Genomic DNA, 6,000 nt, shown 5'->3' on the forward strand with positions numbered 1-6,000 from the left:
AGATCTCACAGCTTTGTGGTTTACAGCTTCACTTAAACTAAGGACCTGGACCCTCAGCTGTCATTTTAAACACACACACTGTGTCTGAGCACAGCATTTTTAGGGTCTGACCCTTCAGGCAACCACAACACCCTGGCTTCTCCCTGATGCTTCACTGCACCCAGCAGCAAAGAGACAGCAGAGAAGGAGCCTGGTGGGACCAGAAGTGGCACAGGTGAGGTGGGAGAGGCACAACCCCAGCACAGGCACCTGCAGGTGGCATTTGGTGCCAGGTCACAAGTTCAGGCAGCAGCAGGGGCTGAGGAAAACAACCCAGACAGAACATCTGCTGTGCCTGGAAATGCTGCTGATCAAGTTCAGCCTAGCAGGGAGCAAACAGGTAAACAAGCAAAGCTTTGGGGTGAGTGACAGCACCTGAGTGCAGAAGAAAATCCCAGAGTCAGTCCCCAGTGACATCTCTGTGGGATACTCAGCCATCAACAAGCTCAGCTGTGCACCACCACTCCTCACTTATTCAGCTGGAACCAGGGCATTCACAGCCTTCCACAGGAGCCGCTCACAATTTAAAATTAAACTTCACATTAAAATCTATCCTCTAACAACAAAGCAAAGTATTCACCACAAAAAGCCAGCACAGACTGTGAGTTCTCAGTGAGTTCCTTCAGACACCAACACACAGACTGGAAATTCCATAATAACCAAGAAGATGCCTCCAGTCCACCATCCCCCAAGTTAATTCCCCCAAACAGAGCCCTGCAACCATGCCCACAAAAAGAGAAGGGAGAAGTTATGGGATGATGAAAGGAGAAGGGGACAGGCTCCATTTTGAGGATGGTCATACCAGGAAATGTCTCTGTAAGTCAGGAAAGTGTCAATGTGCCTTTGTTGGGCTTTGCTGGAATGTGACCAAGCACAAAACCCTCTTGGATAAATCCTTCCAAGCAAACAAACACGGTTTCTTGGAAGGGGTGTGGTGTGCCCTGACTCCCTCCAGGTCTTGGAGAAGCTGCAGAACTCAGATTTGTTCAGGCAATGATCAATGGCACCTCCTTGCCTGGGGGTCAATAAAGATTCTGAAAACAAAGATTGAAGCTGTTGGTATGGATGGGCTGGCTTGAAAAGGTCTCAGAAATACCTCAGGAACAATGAGACCTCCTGTTAATAACCAGGTGCTGAAAGGAGGAGGTTTGGCCACTACAGCAGAGTGACAATTCCATAAATAATCAAGAATTAATGCTCCAAAGCAGTAACAGAGCACCAGAGCAATGGAATCACCATGGAATAACCAGCACTGCTCTGCTGGGCTGAGGGAACAAGAAACAAGTGACAGACAAAGAAAATAGCCCATTCCATGCCTAAATTTGAACACACATGGAACACAACAATCCCTCAGATTACTCACAAATCCATAAGATCACAGAAACAAGAGCCAAAGGAATAGAAGAGAAAGGCAGGCCTGGCTTATAAATGCAAGTGACGACAGATTATTTTGATTGCCCATTCCATGCCCAAACCTGAACACACATGGAACAGAAAAATCCCTCAGATTACTCAAAACCCAGAAGAAACAAGAACCAGAGGAATAGAAGAGAAAGGAAGGCTTGGGTTAAAAATGCAGCTGATGTCAGAATATTTCTGATTGCCCTGATTAGCAATGCCATGGGATGTGGAGTTACTTGGGCTGAAGATGAGGTAGGTGCAGCCTGACACTTCAAATCAAACATCAGACCAAGCAAATGGCCCATTCCATGCCTAAATTTGAACACACATGGAACACAACAATCCCTCAGATTACTCACAAATCCATAAGATCACAGAAACAAGAGCCAAAGGAATAGAAGAGAAAGGCAGGCCTGGCTTATAAATGCAAGTGACGACAGATTATTTTGATTGCCCATTCCATGCCCAAACCTGAACACACATGGAACAGAAAAATCCCTCAGATTACTCAAAACCCAGAAGAAACAAGAACCAGAGGAATAGAAGAGAAAGGAAGGCTTGGGTTAAAAATGCAGCTGATGTCAGAATATTTCTGATTGCCCTGATTAGCAATGCCATGGGATGTGGAGTTACTTGGGCTGAAGATGAGGTAGGTGCAGCCTGACACTTCAAATCAAACATCAGACCAAGCAAATGGCCCATTCCATGCCTAAATTTGAACACACATGGAACACAACAATCCCTCAGATTACTCACAAATCCATAAGATCACAGAAACAAGAGCCAAAGGAATAGAAGAGAAAGGCAGGCCTGGCTTATAAATGCAAGTGACGACAGATTATTTTGATTGCCCATTCCATGCCCAAACCTGAACACACATGGAACAGAAAAATCCCTCAGATTACTCAAAACCCAGAAGAAACAAGAACCAAAGGAATAGAAGAGAAAGGAAGGCTTGGCTTAAAAATGCAGCTGATATTTCTGATTGCCCTGATTAGCAATGCCATGGGAAGTGGAGTTACTCTTGGTCTGAAGGTGAGGCAGGTGCAGCCCAACACTTCTGCCTCCTGTGTGATGTTTGGGTTTGAAATGCAAGAGCCTGGCATGCACCAGAAACACAGAGAACAGTTCTAGACCACAGTGTCACTGCTCTTGCTGCTGGTGAGAGATTCCATGGGTTATTCTCCAGTTATTCTCCCACTGCACTGTGATCAGGGAAATTTGCTCCTGTGCCCATGGGACATTGAATCTTGGGGGGGGAAAAAAGGAGATTAAATTCCTTTAATTTCACTTTCCCATCCCCAGCACTGCTTTCCTCCTGCCAGCTTCTGCTGCTCGGGCACAGGAGTAACTTTCCTCTCAGAGGTTACACTGAGGTTGTAACTACTCACTCTCATGTTTGTATTTCTGGGTGACTCCTGCACTCCTTCCTGAGGTGTGGACTCAAGGCTTTGAGCACATGGAATGAAGCTCAGCCATCATTTAGGACACACAGAGGCAGAGCCTGAGCTTTAGCCCTGACAAAGCTGTTTCCCAGTGTGAGGCCAATTGTGCCTACCTTGAGAAAACCTTCCAGACTGAAATCACTCTTGCAAAAAAGTGAGGAAAAACCAAAATTCCCCTTTTCAGTGCCACCCTTCAATAACTAACATAGTTTCCTGAGCCAGTCTAAATCTGAATATTTCAGATTCAGTGAGAAACCTTCCTGCTTTGTACACACTCCTTGGCCATGGGGCCATTTCCACAAACCCCAGATGTAGCCAGGGAAGGAAACAGATTTGTCCTGCAAGTTCTGTCTCTGAAAAACCAAAGAACGAACAGATGACACCACACACAACCCACCTTGTGCACTGCCAAGAAGATCAGGGCCCCACCACACCTGTACCAAACCTCACCCAAGAGACAATGACAGCTCCTGGGTGTCCCCTGAGCTCTGTGAGCTGGGCAGGGTGCTGAGGCACCACTTGGACCCAAAAACGTGCCCAAACAACACTCTGGCACAAGTGAATGCAACAAGCTTGGTGTTCCACCAAAGGCCAAAGCATGGTGGGTGGGCAAACAGACCGTCCTCATGTAGAACACTGAAATATCCTGGAAGAGAAGCCCTCCTGCAGAATGCTGAAATATCCTGGAAGAGAAGCCCTGCCCTGGGACAAGATGTAGTCACAGAGTACCTCAAAGTCTTCCCCTTGGAAGCCTTGTTCCATGTTGTGGCCACCACGAGGGTCATGCCACAGAAATGAAGCGTGCATGTGTCACAACAACCATCACAACAGGTCAAGGATGTTTGAGGGACATGGCACAGCTCGATGGGCATCACCAGCTCAAAGAGCAATAGAGCAAAAACATTTCAGCACAAGACACCAAGGCAAACACAACATGGCAACGGTGGAGGCAACGGGGAGTCCCCACCTGGTCCCTCTTTGCCTTCTGGCCCCTGGGCAAGGTGGTGAGAACCATCCCGGCCACCCAAACCAACATTTCCTCACACCATCCCCACCCTCTGCCATTCCCAGCATCCCGACCTCGCTGCTCAGGCCGCCTCTCACCTCAGAGCCCCCTCCATCAGCTCCGCACCCCCGAGCCCGGCTCCAGCCACCCCAAACCGGGTCCTGCCGGGCCGCAGCCCCGGTGCTCCCGCTCCGCTCTGCCCCCGAGGCCTTTCCCGCAGCCCCCGGCCCCTCACGCCCCTCTCCGCCGCCCTCAGGCCGCGGGGTCCCCGCGCCGGCGCCGCCCGTTCCCGCCCAGGAGCCTCTTCCCGTGCCCGGCCCCGCCGCCCCCGCCCCTCGGCCCGCTGCCGCCCAGGGCCTCAGCGTCCCCCGGCCCAAGGGCCCCCGCCCCGGTAGCCCACACCGGCCCATCACCGCGCTGGCTGCCGCAGGACGGCGGCCCCGGGCGGGCGCGGCTCGGCGCTCCCGGTGTTCCCGCCCGCCCGGCCGGGAGCGGCCCCGGGCCCGGCGCGACCCCGGCGGCGGCTCCGCGCTCACCTCCGCCATGGCCGAGCGCGAGCGGCAGGGGGCGCGGGCCCCGGATGCGGCGGCGGCCGCTGATTGGCTGGGACCGCGGGGGGCGGGGCCAGGGCAGGGGCGGGCTGAGGGGCTCCGGTTGGGGGCCCGCAGTCGGCGCCGGGCCGGGCTCGGTGCGGGTTCGGTTGTGTTGTCTCTCCTTGTTTTTTCTTGTCTGTCCCTCTGGAGCGGCACGGAGGGAAGGGAGTGGAGGCTGCACGCTGCCGGTGCCCCCAGTAATGCTCCCTGAGTACCGGCCGGGCCGTGTGGTCGCTGCCGGGACCGCCGCTGTGAGGCCCCGCGGGGCCGGTCCCGCTCCCCTGGGCCGGCTCCCACAGGCGGTTCAAGGGCCCAGGGACGCAGCGGGGACCGCATAGGTCAAAGGAAAACCGAGCTCACAACCCCCGGCCTTCCGATATAACGAAGTTTGTACCTCTAGGAAACACTCTGAGGGATCCTCACCGATCACTCCTGTGAAAAACGCCAGTCACTTGTTTTTAAATTTTTAAAAGTTTAATAGTAATAAAATGGTCATAAAAATAGTAATACAATTAGAGTAATAGTAATTTGGACAGTTTGGATTAGGACAATATGAGACAATAGAGACAAAGAGTTATGGACTGTCCAGGTACCTTTTTCTGGGCAAAATAAGCCTGAAAAAGGACACAGTTAAGAGAGGATTAACCCTTGAAAATAACAGCCTGTTGTATATTCATACACTTCATACACGATGCATAAATTCCATTCAAACACAGGATTCTGTCTGGTCATCGTCAACGTCTTCCTCTGAATCTTAACAGCCTTCAACGTGGGAAGAAGTTCGTTTCCCCTGATAATGGGGCAATAAATTCTCTTTCTCTGAAAGATTCAGGTGTCCTGTGGCTGCTATCTCACTGCGAGTCCTTTCTTAAAAAAAGTATGCTACACAGCATAGTTTCTATTTTAACATTATGTTAGAACCTAAAACTACATTTACCACACTACTTAAGAAAATTAATACAGCACAACTTTCTAACGCAACACATATAATATTAATTGTAATATTTGTGAAAAGTTAATAGTATAAATGTGCATTTTTCACACAGCACAGGGAAGGAACACATCTCCAGGAATTCCTGAAGTGAATGGAGCTCCCCTCCATCCCCACAGCCCCTCAGGGACTCCTGGCTGAGCCCTGTGGTGCTGTTTGAGGGTCTCCAGGACGAGGAAAGAGATGAGAATCTTGACTCCATGTTTCAGAAGGCTGATTTATTATTCTATGGTATATTGAAAGAAAATTATATACTACAACTATACTAAAGAAAGAGAGAAATTAATGATAATAAAATCTTGTGACTGACCAGAGTCCCAACACAGCTGGACCTGTGATTGGACATCAAGTAGAAACAACCACATGAGACCAATCACAGATGCACCTGTTGCATTCCACAGCAGCAGACAATTATTGTTTATATTTTGTTCCTGAGGCCTCTCAGCTTTTCGGGAGGAAAAAATCCCGGCAAAAGGATTTTTCATAAAATATATAAAAAACATATTTTATGAAAAATCCTCGGGG

The sequence above is a fragment of the Ammospiza caudacuta genome, chromosome 28 (genome assembly GCF_027887145.1).
Source record: "Ammospiza caudacuta isolate bAmmCau1 chromosome 28, bAmmCau1.pri, whole genome shotgun sequence".
Classification (NCBI taxonomy): Eukaryota; Metazoa; Chordata; class Aves; order Passeriformes; family Passerellidae; genus Ammospiza; species Ammospiza caudacuta.